Here is a 15,800-nt window from a genome sequence, read left to right as displayed (position 1 = left end):
AGGTCCAAAACCTTATCCTGCACCTCCTTAGAGAAATTGGTGGCGTGCAGCCAAGCCTGATGAGAGGTATCCATCCCAGCATAAGGCCCCGGCCTGAATTGTCGACATGATGCGTCGCAGCCTCCAGCAGATCCTCTGTCAGGACCCTGGCATCTGACAATCCCGCCCTGATATCCTCAAACTTTTCAGCGGGAATAAACTCCTCAAACTCCGACAGACCTTTCCACATTTTCATATTCGCCCCCACTAACACCAGTTCTGCATTGGCTTGACGCAGTTGCAGGGCTGAGTTAGCGAAAATCTTCCTCCCAAAGAAGTCAAGAAGCTTATCCTCTATGCTCAGAACCTATGTAGCCGTCGTAGAAGAGGATGCTGCAGACCTGGATTGCAAAGTGGCCGCAGCCACTACCGTGGAGGACGGGGGCGGACATGACGCTAAGGCCACCTCTTCCGAAGAATGGAGCCTGTAGCGCGCGTCAATTTTCTTGTTGACAAACAGTCCAGAGTGTGGTTTCTCCCAGACTTTACGGACCTCGGCCAAAACGTCCTTCTGCAAGAACAAGCCGGTACGCTCTGAAGGAGACAAGGTGAACGCCCCCAAAAGCACGCCCTCCTGCCTCGGGTACTGGAACATCCAACAGACACATCATGTCCAGCACCTGGTCGTGAAAGGCTCTGATAGAGCGGGGCTGGTCTTCGCTGTCCTGATCGACCTGTGCGTCGTCCGACATGTCCGGATCAGGCTGAGTCGCATCGGTCACCACAATGGCCTTGTCCACTGGGGACAACAGAAGCAGGGGTGGAAGAGTCGGGGAAGGCCCAGCAGGCAAAGTCGGCGTCAGCGGAACCACAGGAACCGCAGCTGGAACCGACGGCGCAGGCGGGCATATCTCCCTAAATAAGCCTTGAAAGTACTCCTTCATGGGGTTGGAACGCATACGTTTTTGAAACTTGCCGAAAAGGGCATCCTCCACCGACGATTTAGGTGCGACCGGAGGAGGCCTCTTATGAGGGGAGTAATTCCTGGGACGCAAGGGAGATGGTTGCCAAGAGGGCCTTTCCCCAGTGGTGTCCACATAAATCAAGACCGCCGATGCCGCAACCAGCGAGACATTGGGCCTCGTTACGAGTTGGGCACAAAGGGATACCGGTGTCATGATCTGTCGACCATGGAAGCTCTGGGCGAGATGGAGATAGGACTTACAGTTCTGAACGCCACGCGCGTTCCAGTCTTTCCTCCGTCCTCCTTTAAATACCCGGAAGTCACGAACGTGCATGCGTTGCAACTTCCAGTGTCTTGGAACGTCTCTACGCTCCGGTGTTACTCGCCCTGTATTGTGCGTTCTCCGCTCTTCCTGCTAAACTGCTGCCGCGGTATCTTTCCTTTCCCTGTCGCGTGCGGCAGTCTTCTCCGTTTTCCTCCGCTTGCTTCCTCATTCCCTTTCTGCCCGCTGCTGCTCCCCTTCTCTTACCTTCTCCTGCGTCCTTGGTCCGTAGCGGATCCTTGTCTCCTCCAGCTTCCCTGCTACCTCTCACTGTTCTCCACTCACGTGTAGTCAGCTCTTTGGCATTCTACACACGTCTTCCACAAGCTTGGTTACACCACGGCTATCAGCCCTTCAGCACAGCCCGCTGGATCAGCAGCCCAATACCACCATAGTACTGCATGCTGGGATATGCAGTCCAACACATCCAATCAATCAGCTCATCAGCACAGCCCGCTGTATCAGCAGCCCAATACCACCACAGCACTGCCTGCTGGGATCTGAAGTCCAACACATCCAATCAATTAGCGCTGCTTACTGGAAACACCAATCCAAAGGAGTACTTCTATAAGAAGATACCAAGGTTTTTCGGCAAGGTTTTTCCCTGGTGTGGGGTGGGCTCCGTGGAGTCGCAGCTGCCGGGCAGATTGCTTCATAGGCAAAGTGGCTCTGGAGGAGCCCGTCCTTATCTCTACAAACAGAAGGTGAAGAAGACTAAGAAGAAGCCCAACAGCTCCTGGAGAGAAAGAAGGCAGGAGATTTCGTCAAACGAGATATCGGACATCTACACAGACTCAGGTGAGGAGGGGGGTAGTGATACGGGTACTATTGAACAAAGTATTCTAACCAAATCTGAGAACCGGGCACCGGTTTTGACACTGGTGCCGGTAATCCCTTTGCCCCCTATTCCGAGTTCCCTTAGCGGGTCCCTTCCTTAACGCCTGGTTTTACCAGGCGTTAAGGACGGGACCCATTAAGGGAAATTAGAGCTAATAACGGTACTGCAATTTGCGGTACCGTTATTAGCGCCTTCCCATTGAGCCCTATGGGGGCTCAAATGGGAATGGGGAATGGCTTTTTCAATGGGGACTTACCGGTGCCGCAAAGGTCGGAATAGACCGGTAAATCCCCATTGAACCAGGGCGGACTCGGTACCGGTATTGGAGGTAGTCATGGTGCTAAAAGCGCCATGATTAACTCCATACTCGGAATGAGGCCCATTGTGCGGAAGGGTCATCCGAGCATTCCAGTCATAAACTGGACGAAACGGATGTGCACAAGGAAACCGATGTTCACCCACAGAACCATCCCCTACACCTAGGGCCGATGGCGTAGTCGTAAGGGATGTAGCCAAAATGGCCGCCATGGTCTTGGCGGGAACGGCCGCAATTTTGTTAGCACCTGAGGAGAACTGCACATCAGCCAGAGACCAGATTTGTGTAAAACTTCACAGAGTATGGAAAATATGTCTTCCTTGGATTACCTTTGGATTACCAGGTTCCATTGAGCACAGGCCTAGCACGAGGAAAATCACACATCGTGAGTGAAACAAAATAAGCAAATGACAGGCAGTCTACCTGGCACCGGTTTTAATGACTGGGCTCACTGTGCATGTGTCTGCCCCTCCTCTGAGCCAGTACCACATTAGAAAGGCAGGCAATCTCTACCTAACGCATAGTGTGCACTGATGGCTTTTGAATTTTCATAGGAAATGCAAACGCATTTGGGAGATAATCGAACAAAAGCACACAGGGATGAGCTAATTTGTCAAAGAAGAAACCATTTTGGTCAAGAAGTGAAGCCCAGATTTGGCTAGGAATTAGTTCTAGCTCGAAACCAGCAACTTGGTACTTCACTACCTCTTCCTTTTCTAGGCTTTCTTTATTATTTGATACATCATTTCATATGGATGCCTATTTTGCTTACTCTTAAGCATTTTCACATTTGTTAGATAAGAACTGGGACATACATGGAGACAAATATGTGTCCAAGAACACACGGTTTAGAGCAATTGGGGGTGACAAGCATTAGTATCAGGTGGCATTACTTAAGAGAATTTAGAAGCGTTGGTGGAAGAGACGCAACATAACCACCCCCTCTACTCCCCAAGAAGCTCACTATAAGTTACATAAAATGATCGTGCACCCCAATGACGGCCAGTGTATTTATTTTGTAAACAATATTTATTGGAAACCTCATACTGGAACAAGTTAATAAAACACTGATTGATAAAGGACACAAACTACTTTTAAAAGTACAAAACATTAAAAGCATACTGACTTTTTACAGGTTAGTAATCACATGGTTAAACTAGGAAGTTGGGATTAAAACAGTCCACACAGGTTGCAGGTAGAAACAGGGTATCATTTGCCACATGAAGATGTTGCCCATTTTGATAATCCAAACAATCTGGTTCCAAAGTCTATGGTTTATATGTTAGACCATATCCCTCCTCTGTTTGGATTAGAACTTGGATTTCCTGGATCTACACTTGGCAACTTCTCTGCTAGTCCTAATCTCCCCTATTTGCTCTTCTGTCCAAACCTTTGATGGAATATAGTGGTTTGTACTGTTGTCCCATTCATGCCTATGTACTCTCACATCTGGCAGATAGGGAAATCAGCACAGGGAACTAAAGTAATGCTCCCATGATACCACAAAATTGGTCAAGCGGGGAAGCCAGATTAGAATCCACATTTGCTAGTTCCAAATTCTCCAGTTTAGTATCAAAACCATATCCTCCCGCAGTTGACCATTTTGTTATTTACGAAATCCCTTTCCATTGGCGTTAGCCTTATTTTATGAAGTCCCGCGTTTAGTAGACAAGCAAACATAAAGCTAGCAAGATTAAGAGGTTTGCCCACAATCACATCACTTTTGTCAAAAGGAATGCGATTAGAACTCAGATCATCCCGTTCAAAACACATCCACTGGCTCTCTCTTTTTCTCTTGCCTTCATTTTCTTTCCTCTCTTTCTCCTCATCTCTTTCCCGTCATCTTCCCATCCTATTTCCTCTCCTCCTCATGCCTGAAGTCAGTATGGATGTATGTGGGGACAGTGGACGTGTGCATGTGGCAGTATGGATGAAAGATAATGCTGTCTGTAAGGGATATGAGGAATGCATGTGGGTTTGGTGTGATTGGCATGTGCCAGTGGTGGTGTGGGGAGTTGTGCCATGCCTGTATGTGGGGAATGGGTGTGGATTCAGAGTGGGAAACGGTATGTTGGGCAGTAAATAGAGTGGACAGAGTGAGGAGATGTGCATGTTGGCTGTTAATGTGGAGTGGCAATGTACCTGAAAATGGTCCTGTGAGTAGATGAGGTAGCTGGAGGTCAGAACTATAGCTATGAAGTCATGGGAGTCTTTGAAAGTTTCTAGTTGGGGGTGTGATGATTGGAATGTGAAGAATTGCTGTGGGACAGTTGAATGGGTTTGGGCAGGGTGTGGCTTTTTTGTGGAAAGACATGATGTTGGGATGGGTTGGATAAACTTGCAATGTAATATCTGAGCGGTTGGATGTAGGTTTCACATTAATCCTACACGTGATCGTTATGGCTAATTATTTAAATGGGCTTTATTGTTAATATTGGATACATTCAACATTACTAATCTCTTGCCTCATAGAATTATCAGTAATCTAATGTCAATTTATTATTATAACAAATCACCACCCTGATCATCAGTATTGCTAACCCACTTGATGGTCATTATTGCTACCACATCCAGTAGGTCAAGGTTGCTAATCCTTGCCTGCTATCAATTTTGCAGACCCCTTGACTGCTGATGCAAATACTACTGAACGACCCTTATTCTGTGTGATGTTCATGCTTGCTAATCCTATTTTACATCAATATTGCTCTGCAAGGGGCAGTAATATGTGTCGTATTGTTCAATATAGGTACACATGTGCTTGAAATGCAGTTTGAGTCCCAATTTAAAAATAATCATACTGGTGAAATACCCTTAAACTGCCTTAAAAGGGGTTATGATTGCTTGATTAATATCCGATACGTTGGATCTTAGTTGACAAATATTCCACAGTTATCTGTGATTTGTGAGGAAACTTGTGTGGTGGATGATAGCAACGGGCTGCAGTCCCTGTACTAGTTGTATTTGCCATTAGCACCAATTGTTTTTTTTGTCACCCAAAAAGTACCTTTGTTTGCTATTGGCCAAAATAATCAACACGAGGTGGAATGGCCCCTGGAGAAATGCATTATGTTCAACATCTCTTTTAGGATGCGTCACGTTTCCATACTAGTGATTAAGTACTTGAGCTCATCGCGAGGCCATCACACATCCATAAATTGTCCTTAATAATCACCCACCTACCTAAAATATCATGAACCTCTAGAAAGAGAAGCTGTTTTAAAAGGTCACTTCTGCAAATGTGCTCCTGATGTTCCCTTTCTCGTCGTCCAAGCACAAGAAAATCTCTTTAATTCAGCCCTGCTTACACTATCACTCTTCCTTGTGTTACCTAGCCCTCATGTTGTTAACCTAGTTTGTCTAGTCCATCACCTTTTTTCCAGCATTGCCCACTACTTTTCACCTTTTCCCTTCACAGTACATGATCTGGTTTGACACAAGGAGTGGGGTCACAATTTGCTCACTCACAGACAAGGAAGTGCCACACTAAGGCCAGTATTGTGGTGATTCACACAGTAAATAAGAACCAAATAATATAACATAACATATGTTTAAGGAAAGACCGGCAAGCTTCCTTTTGCTTCTTGTGGTTTCTCATCTGTGTTCTTAATCCACACTGTATCTTTTGAGTCCTATTTAATATCAGAAACACTAGTAATAGTCCTTTACATCTAGATGTATTTTATTTCAATTGTTTTTGGGCATCCTTAATAGAAATGTTGCATTTTATGGTGGAGGGTCCGTGCATGGCTTCATAACTTAAGGCACTCATTATTTTCATGATGTGTACAGTATTTCTAATTTGAGGAAACTGGGCAAGTTCAGACCAACAGTGTATTGTTCTCGTTTAACTTTGAAACATGCTTGAATCAGTGATTTGACCAGTAGCTTTCCGCTTAGGCATCCATTAACGATCAGAGATGTGTTTTTGAGGTGCAAATAGAATGCCTTCAAAAAAGAAGGCAACTAAATTCAGTGTTTAGTGCAATGTTTTTCTCACTGACTGTCAGCCTGTGGGTATACACATTCCCTATAAGTCAGACACAAATCCAAATGGGGAGCTGGGAGAGGTCAACTCATCTGAGTTACACAGTTGAAGATGAAATTGTATACATCTTGTGGCTTGAGCATTTCAAAAATGATGCAAAAGTGGAAGGTGGAGTGAATAGTAGGGGAGGGGTTGAAGATGTTTGATCATCTCAACCACACATCCGTGATCACCTATTACTTTCAGCTTTGGCAACTTTTAGGAATGTGGCTTTTTAATGTCTGTGGGAAGGGGAATGGGTGAATGTAAAAGTTAATGTAGTGACTACTGTTCTCTTAGTCCATAGTCCCCATTCTTCCATACCAGTTGAATGTCCAGGCAACAGGGACGGGACCTATCCATGACAGCATAGCAACTCCAGATTTTAGATCCAGAGTTACCGCACATGTGCACAGCTGTACTGCACTTCTCCGGGCTCCACCCTCTGAACCCGCCTACTCATCCTTTTCCATCTACCTACCTCTAGACTAACTGGCTGACAGACTTAGTGGGGAATGTGGGAGGGTGTATGGAGGAATGTGAACTATGTAATAAGAGTACAATAATCAATTCAGTAACTTCTAACTATGCCTACCCCCCACCACTACCACGTTCTTCCATGCAAGTGTGGGATTCCTAAAGCAACAACAAATTATGGGAGGTTGGAATTATGACACCCAACTAAACAGCTTTCTAATCACAGTTTGACCAAACTGTGCATCACACTGTGAGCTGAAATCCATTGAGTAGTGCTTACAGAAGGATGAATTCAAGGACCAAGTGTCTGTAATGTAGAGTATATCAAGTAATACATTCCTTTGAATTCTCCGTTTTGTCTGGGCTAAGTGAGGGTGGAGACCATTAGGAGATGCCATTTTAAGTACTTTCACCATGCAGAAAACTCCAAGTGTATAATGGGGCCTGCGTGCCTGGTTGCACATTTCCCATAAGGCACAAAGTGGCACTTGGAATTCACAAATGATGTGTCCCTACAGTGTAAAACCTCCAAGACCTGTAATTGCCAAGCCAATTCCAAACTGTTTCCACGTCTCGATAAGGATTAAGAAAGATTGTCAGAAAATGTCTCGGTTTCTATGAAAGTAAACTCTTGAAAGAACTTTGGCCAAGAAGGAAGAGTGGTTTCTCAAAACCAGCTTGTCTTCATGAAATAACATATAGGGCTTGCTGTCTGGAAAAAAAGACATTGAAGCTCACATGCTGCAATAAGAGCCATTCAGAATACAGCTTTACAGGTAACAAGAGGCATGTTGGCCAAATCTATGAAAAGGCATACGTGCCAAAACTAACAGTATCACATTTAGAGTGCATATTTGGTGAGAGATGGGGGAAAAGATATAAAACTCTCCCAATTCCTCTTAACCACTGGGGTTGAGTATCAGAAGGACACAGAAACTGATCTGCTGTAAGCTCCTTCAAGATAAAGTTGGGACCTGCAAGAGTCCACCTGAGCATCTGAAGATGATAGGTGAGAAATCATCAATCATTTTTAATTGAGTGCAACAGAGCAAAAAATGAAACACACAAAAATAACATATCCTATTAAACATCCTCTGAAATTAATAAAACAAATAAAATGTGTTCAAACAAAACCAGAACTCTGCAATATAAAAATGAAACATTTTAAAAGCCATACATCCAACAGGTCCTACTACAACCTATACATTAGATTGCTTTTTATCACATCACCCGAGGCAAATTTGTATCATGTGGAACAAGGGGCACATTCTAGATAGCATCATTCCTCACTGTTGCCAAGCTTTAGATATAGACAAAGATCCATAAATACTGCTGTCCACTCTAATGCAGCTTGAGGCTATCCTGAACATGGGTTACCCCCTCACTCTTCAGGAGCGGGACAAACAACACACAGAAAAAAAAATGAGACTAGTGGTGATGAATTATTATCTCCTGTTGCACTGCACTATTCCAGACATGTAGTGCGTGGAGTGACATCTCCTATGCTTATTTACGTCAATTGTAATGATTTGTCACTGCACTTCAAACATCACTGCTGCATTACAAAGCCTTCGTGCAGGAAGCCGGATATTCAAGTGCAGGTCCCATGTAAGCATGCCCTGTTGGCCACGGCCAAACAGAGTGAAGGAACATATGCACGCTGGTACCTTACTGCAAACAGTATGCAGGGGCCTATACACGCCATGATGTTACTGCTTGCTTAAATATATTGTTATCTTAAACACTAATAAATCCAGTGCTTTGGAAGACAGTATATTTAAGCAAAACACTACGTTCTGAGCAGGTAGTGTTTGGCTTAAATATACTGTCACTGCGCCCAAAAAGGCGTGCCTAAATGGGACCGTGCCGAAACGCCCAGCACCAAAACTGCTGCACCCAAAGATGGCGTACTTGTGCCTGCCTGTCACCTTCGACAGAATTTCTCTAGTCCACCCAATCGGTGTCAACACTATCACTTGCAATAGCTCCGTTCTATTCCATTACTTCAGTGTCTGCATTATTGCCTTGTATAGCTCTGTACCACCACGTTACGCATTTATTGCGTGCACGGTCACTTTGGTCATCTCTGAACCATTGTAGGCGGTCTACACGTGTACCATTACCTCCAACAGCACATCAACATTCCAGATCTTCGTCATGTGTAGTCACCCCTTAACCCCTTGCATTCCAAATCTCAATGTGTGCATCATCACCTCCACCAGCACTGCATCTTGTGGGCGATCAATGCTTACACTTTCACCTCCCACCATGGCACATTCCAACTCTTAATGTGCACAATAATGCCTCCTGCAGTATTATACCGACACAACACTGCAGTTTGTTCTTTGATCTCCTGCAGCACTGTATCAATCATTACCATATACAGTATTACCTCCTACAGAGCCCCTCTATTATAATCATCGAGTGTGTGCGCTGCCATCTCGATCATTAATGCAGAATCACACCCTTTGGTCCAGAAAAAGAAAGCAATTGTCAAATTAGGAGCCAACAGGATGCATAGTATTTGAAAAACTGGGGCACGTATGGTCCTAGCCTACCTAATATATTCAAGTGGCAATATGAACAAGACAATAGCCTGAATAATACATACAGTAACAAACTCAAAGCCTGCCATTGCACACATTGGTGATATTTTTCACATTTAGAAGGGGAGTGATGAATAATTAATGGCAGTTTCAATACACCTTAATAATATGCCAACTCATATGAACGTCTCTTTTAAATACAGTAATACAGAAGTCTAATTTATAGACGTGGTCACAGACAATAGGAATGGCAAGATTAACACGTCTCTCTATCGTAAACCAACAGACTTGAGAACTTTGTTACTGGAAGTGGGTCACCTAGACTTCAAAGACATAGGGCCTAATTTACAAAAGCGTTTTTCAATGGGAAAGCTCAATTGAAAAACGCTTTGTAAATCAGGCCCGGTTTGTCCATAGGCCAGTTGAAGCACGTGATAAAAATAACCTTTAGTGAAGAATAAAGTTGCATAACCTCTAACAAGTGGAGCAACGTTTTTAAGAAAGGATATATGATCACAAAATAGTTAAAAGAGCTAATCTAAAACATTGGCAGCAACAAGAAAACAGTGTTCATTGCAATTAAGGGAGAAAACAACATGTGAATGAATTCCATTTGAGAATTCATTCATCAAATGACCGAATGAAAAGGACTATTTTGAAACAATGGCACATACTGTTATCAGCTAAACATCTAACTCCTATTTTCAGGCACACACCTCTAATTCTATGCAAAAGAATTTGAGGTTAGTGGGTTAAATTGGTCATTGGTGAGGGTCCATTTCAACATTTGAAATCACTCCCATCTTTGCTGCTTAGGTGGTGGGAATTTAGGGGGCGGAGGGCCACTGATGATGGTCCTTTTGGGCTTTATCAGTATGACTGGACTCTGGCCATGCTCAATAAAGGCACATTGGCACTGCTTTGTGGAACTGATAGACCAGTTCTGAATCTACTGCCTTTGGAGTAGAAACAACGTTCTCGCCTCATCCGGACAACACAGCATGTGGAAGCCACTGCATGGGAACAAATCCTAAGCCAAGTGCCCCTAAAATAATATGGAAGGCACTGCAATTGGAATTACCAGCAAGATGTCTAGTTGCTCGTTCAACCATCATTAAGCTCATGAGTGCCATTTGTTCCACCTCATCCTCCTACTCAGCGCTGATCGTAAATTAATAACCAGTTAACTTGTATAGGTAGGTTAAAGCCTATCTTCCCTTTGGCAGAGTGAGTTTATCCATAGGCGAGAGCGCAGCCCATGTCCATAATGCCATTAGCATGATAGATGATCACAAGCATATAATGCTCCTGTGGAAGTTATATTAAAGGATGTTGAAAAAGTGCTTGGTCTGGTGGGATGTCTGTTTTTGTGGGATTTCCTGGGGAGGTTTGGCTTATGGAAACCTTTTGTTGGGTGAATTAGATCCTTATGTAAAGACCCTATGTCTTTGATGTGTATCGATGGGGTATGTGCAGAGCAGTTTGAAATTATAGACCTTTCACTTAAAAAGGGTGCCTACTCTGTCTTCCATTATCATTGAATACAGCCTCGTATTCATGTCTTTTCGAAATGGACCTACCATCATCACTAATATATGTCTGAATTATACTTTGAAAACGACAGCTGTTGAGACAGTAATTGCAATATATTCTAGTAATCCATCTGAAGCCACATACCAGGTTCAAAGGTTGGCCAAAGAATTTGACTTGTATTTAGGGTAACATTTGAATTTAGTTCAAATGCAAGTGCTAACTGCCAGATATGTGGAAGTGGGTTTGTTACTGGTTAAAGTGCAATTTAAATAGTTTAGGTCTATCTTTACTGATAAGGTATGCTACAGAGTTAGAAACAATCCATAACTGTTGATACGACAGTGCATCCATGTATTGAAGACATTGAACTTCCACAGATGGATACCATTCAATGTATTGTAACAATGTTGATGCACATGTATACAATATATGTATCAGTACACATATGTATGGGTAATACCGAGTGCAACTAGTAGATCATTTAGACTATAGCATTAGAACAATATTAGATTCAGCATTTAGTTACAGACCAGGAATCTCAACCTAGAGGAAGCCGTTGAATTGGTGAAACAATAGGCACGTGCATCAAAGGTTATTGTTGGTTTATTTGCAATAAGTTGTATGTCACCTTTTAAACTCTTAACATACCCTTAAAAGTATGCAACTAGTGAATATGAAGTAATATTCACAAAGTATTCACCATATTAAATCCATGGTGATAATCACAAAACTGTGTACGTTTTGATTGCTAAAATAATTCGGAACTGCGTGCACTATTGTGGGGAGATCATTTTGTATATTATGTTTGGATACCTGGCTGATTAGGTGTTACAGTCATCTCCCCACCTGTGATAGACAGTGTAGTACCTTAAGAATTAACAACAATACCTTACTAAATCGGGTTGCGCAGTGAAACTTGGCCACACCGACAAACATTTTTTTACTAAACTTTAAGATGTACTGCTAGGTAGCCGTGATACAGATAACGGTCCATTTAACCACATCTCATATTTTTGATGATTCACTGTTTGATCTGTGTACTATTGGGGACATGTTGTGCACTTTTGTTCATGGATTTAGCAGTCAGATAGTTTTCAAACATGTTCATCTTAAAATACTTTGGTCAAAGTGTATGGATATGACAGTCGTGGAATATGATAATTTTACTAGCGCTATTCCGAGATTCCAGCACTAATGTTTGGAAAACTTCAAACAACTTGGACATTTGTTTTCTGAGGGCACATTACAACACTTCCAAGGATTCAAGTCGATTTTAAAATTCCATGTGTTAGCTTTTTTAATACTTTCAGTCATCACTACTTAACTAAATTACAACCCAAAAACCTTTGCTGCTTACCTTTTTTGCACGTATATGGGCACAATCAGAATCTCATCTCTATGTATTATTGTTATAGAATCTAAGAAAGTTGCATTCGTTGATGCAATACTCCGCTTTGAATCGTAATGGATTGATATATTCAAAAGTATTAGTGATATCTTGTTCGTAAATTATTCCCAATGCCAAAACTATTCCACTTTAACGTTAAGCACCCGAAGCAAGGCCCCAGGACGTTAACACCTGTTCCAGTCCCTGGAACTGGTGCTTAATGCTATTAGCACATGGAGTGGAACGGGGCTAATTTAAAGTATTTTCTTTTTGTGAATGGGTTATCTCGCAGCAACCCATTCACGGAAAGAAAATACTGTGACAAGATGGCTGCCATGGGTTGAGAAGTGCCTCTTCCATTTCCATGGCGGCCTCACAGAGCAGAAGCAGCTGTGGTGGCGGCACTCGCCGCCGCCACAATGAGGTAAGTGGGTTTTGAAAAAAGGGTGCAGACGGTGGGAGGAAGAAGGCGCGCCGAGGAACTGGCAATCAGGTGGCTTGGAACAGGGACTAGATCAGCAGTTTCAGCCCGCGTTCCCAGCCTCCTGATTGGCTGGGTCACCTCTCCACCCGCATGCCCCTCAGGGTGCTAATAGGTATTACACCAGGTATTCATGTATCATACCCTGGGTTTGTTTGTTTAAATATTGTAAATGGTCGTATTCATATGGTACACTTGGGAATAATGGATCAGGTCCAATCTATTCAATATTGGCATAATTAATTGCTTGACTGATTTTATTGCAAAAGTAGCATATTTGTAGGCACAAGCCCACCCTAACATTTTCTAAATGTGTTCTTGAATTTAAAAATGTATCAATCAACTTGAGCTGCTTTTTATTTGTTTACTCATGTATATTTTGGTAGCTCTCTAAACACCCCAAAAACTGAAAAATAAAGATGGAAATTTACAGAATCAAATAGTGGACTCTGGATCAATTTCCAGGTTGTTGACAGCCACTACTTGAAAATTCACGGTGCGTTATCAAGCAACGTTGCTCAACACGAATATGAGCTGCAAAATGTCTGTGAAACAACTTCACTCACTTGTACCAACACTGATGAACAACGGAACGTGCATGCTCATGGTCTGAACATATATCCTTTGAATGAAAACTGTACATCGAAGCACACAACTCATAAAGGATGGAACCACCCAATTAGAAACAATCTCTTCAGTGTAACAACGGTATTGCTAGGTGATGCTCATTTATGCAGCTCCCACAGTGGTGGAAAATTAAATGTTGCCACTCCTATTGCAATCTCATCTGCATCTACATTTTCATTGCATTATATATCGAACATGTTCTTTCGCAGTCAGTGAGTTGAATATTTAAAATTGAAGTATTTTAAACCAATATAATAGGTATGGAGATGGCAGGCAAACACACTTTCACCACTCCCGCTCTCCTGCCTCGTTGAGACATATTTAAGAGTACTTACTGTGATTGTGATAAAATGGCAATATTTTATAAATTATCCACCGCAGGCCCTCTTTAGTTGTAAACGTTGTCAACAAGTATTAACATTACAATGATGGTGCTGATATTATGAAATTTTTCTGCTACTCTGTAACTATAGTTAGACGGTGGGAAGGAACACGTATTTAGAGGACACTTGAATGGGAGATGCCGCATCAGTCATTCGCTTCTACCTTGAAAAAGAGGTTTCTCCCGAAACCATGAGCAGCATTTTTGTTTCTTCTGCACAAAGGTATTTGGGAAGCGTTGCAGTTAAGTACAGTGATATGCATTGTACACAATTGGTGTTTTCACGAAAACATGCACCTGTAATTGAATCATTTTCGGTTTAAGTGGAGTGCTTTCTAGTCTAAAACGTTATGTAATTTTAAAAACGAATCCAAGTTTTCTTTAAAAAGCACCCACATATTTTCTGAAATTAAAAAAACGAAATGTTTGCTTTTTTTATGCTGAACACATGTGTGGGTAGAGTATAATTAAAAAAGCATTAATTTAAATTTATGCTGAGGCAGAGCCAGACACTGAATTGTCTGAGTGCCACCACTGTGCTTCGGCCTCGCAGGGGACTGCAACATTACAATGGCATAAGCAGTCTTCACCTGAAATAAAGCTTTCCACAGGAACACTCCCTTCGTGATGGTTCTTATCTTTATCAACTACCAGGATCCGTCAAAAATGTCTAAAATACCAGAATTCATCGGCATCAAATATAATACAACATTAGGAGAGAGTGCAAGTAAGTCTTGTTTTAGTGTGGAGCAAGTGGACCATCGTCTGGGATTTTGAATATTCCCTGTAATTCACTTTTCAGTCCTCCGCTGTGGCATCAGCAGGGCACGCTCCTGCGACATTTTCTTCATAACTGCACAATTCAAGCACCATGACGTGTGTACTATAATCTCTGTTTCTTGTGCCCTGAGTTTGTGAGAATGGACAAGTGAGATCCACAAGCCAGGTCACAAACTGATCACCTCCCTAATAACCACAAGGAGGGACCGTGTACTAATTCTGAGGAACGGAGCTACAACAAGATATAGATCTCCAAACCCCAAAGAATAGGAGTTGTCTTTGATCAACCTTAGTCTAGTGCTTCATTTTTCTTTAAAACCTTTTTAAGCACTCTGTGTATAGATATACACGCAAATTTTGTTCCTCGACCTATTTGTTCCAGCTGAGAAACATCCTTTTAAAAATGAGTTGCATTGCACGAAAACTAAATAAAATTGACGTTTACTTGGAAAACAACACGAAAAAATCCTCAGTGTGTAGAATATTTGAGGAAAAGGACTACAGGAATGCTAAAATAAGGATTGAATTCCAAAAAAAATGCAATATTCAAATAGGATTTACTTGAATCAAGTTGTGGTATGTGTACTCTAAATCTCTACCTTTCAAGACCTCTAGTGTCTGAACTCTACCCTCTGCAGACTTGCACCATTTCTCTTCTTTAGTGTGTGAAATATTCCTAACTACAAAGCTGCAGTTTTCAGGCCTTTCAGTAGCATTAGCAGACTTGAGCACTCTCACTTCCCATAGCGCTACATCATTCTAATAGTTTAGTCTGCCCATTCCAAATAGGCATCATTCCAGCAAGTCCGAACTGCAGCATTCCAGAATTTTCACTTTATGCACCTTAACACCCTATATCATTGCAATATTCATTTTCTTCCTCTTACTGTGATGCACCTGTACAGTGCTTTGGTGTATGCGCTGTCATCTTCTACAGCACATCACTATTTTAGCCCCTTAGTTAACAAATACAAATGGGCTGAAAGGGTGCCATTCATTTATTTAGCCACTGATTTGATTTTCCACGTGCAAATAAAAATGAACTTCAGGACAGAAGGTTCTAATTAACCAAGGACTGAAAATGGGCAATGGCCCAAGGTCAGTAAGGGAAAGCAACTTAACATTCACAGTGAACTGTGATTGC

The 15,800-nt window shown here is 42.4% G+C and overlaps 1 protein-coding gene across 4 annotated transcripts in view; it reads right to left on the bottom strand.

Annotated features, from left to right (window-relative positions):
* The window catches only part of LOC138452892 (voltage-gated potassium channel KCNC1-like), a 1,227,882-nt gene that overhangs the window by 571,833 nt on the left and 640,249 nt on the right, over positions 1 to 15,800 (bottom strand). The gene's annotated exons all lie outside the window — the stretch shown is intronic.

Source organism: Ambystoma mexicanum, chromosome 1p, assembly GCF_040938575.1.
Source record: "Ambystoma mexicanum isolate Mex_15411 chromosome 1p, UKY_AmexF1_1, whole genome shotgun sequence".
Classification (NCBI taxonomy): Eukaryota; Metazoa; Chordata; class Amphibia; order Caudata; family Ambystomatidae; genus Ambystoma; species Ambystoma mexicanum.
The sequence above is the reverse complement of the archived record's forward strand: the minus strand, read 5'-3'. Positions and strand labels throughout refer to the sequence as shown.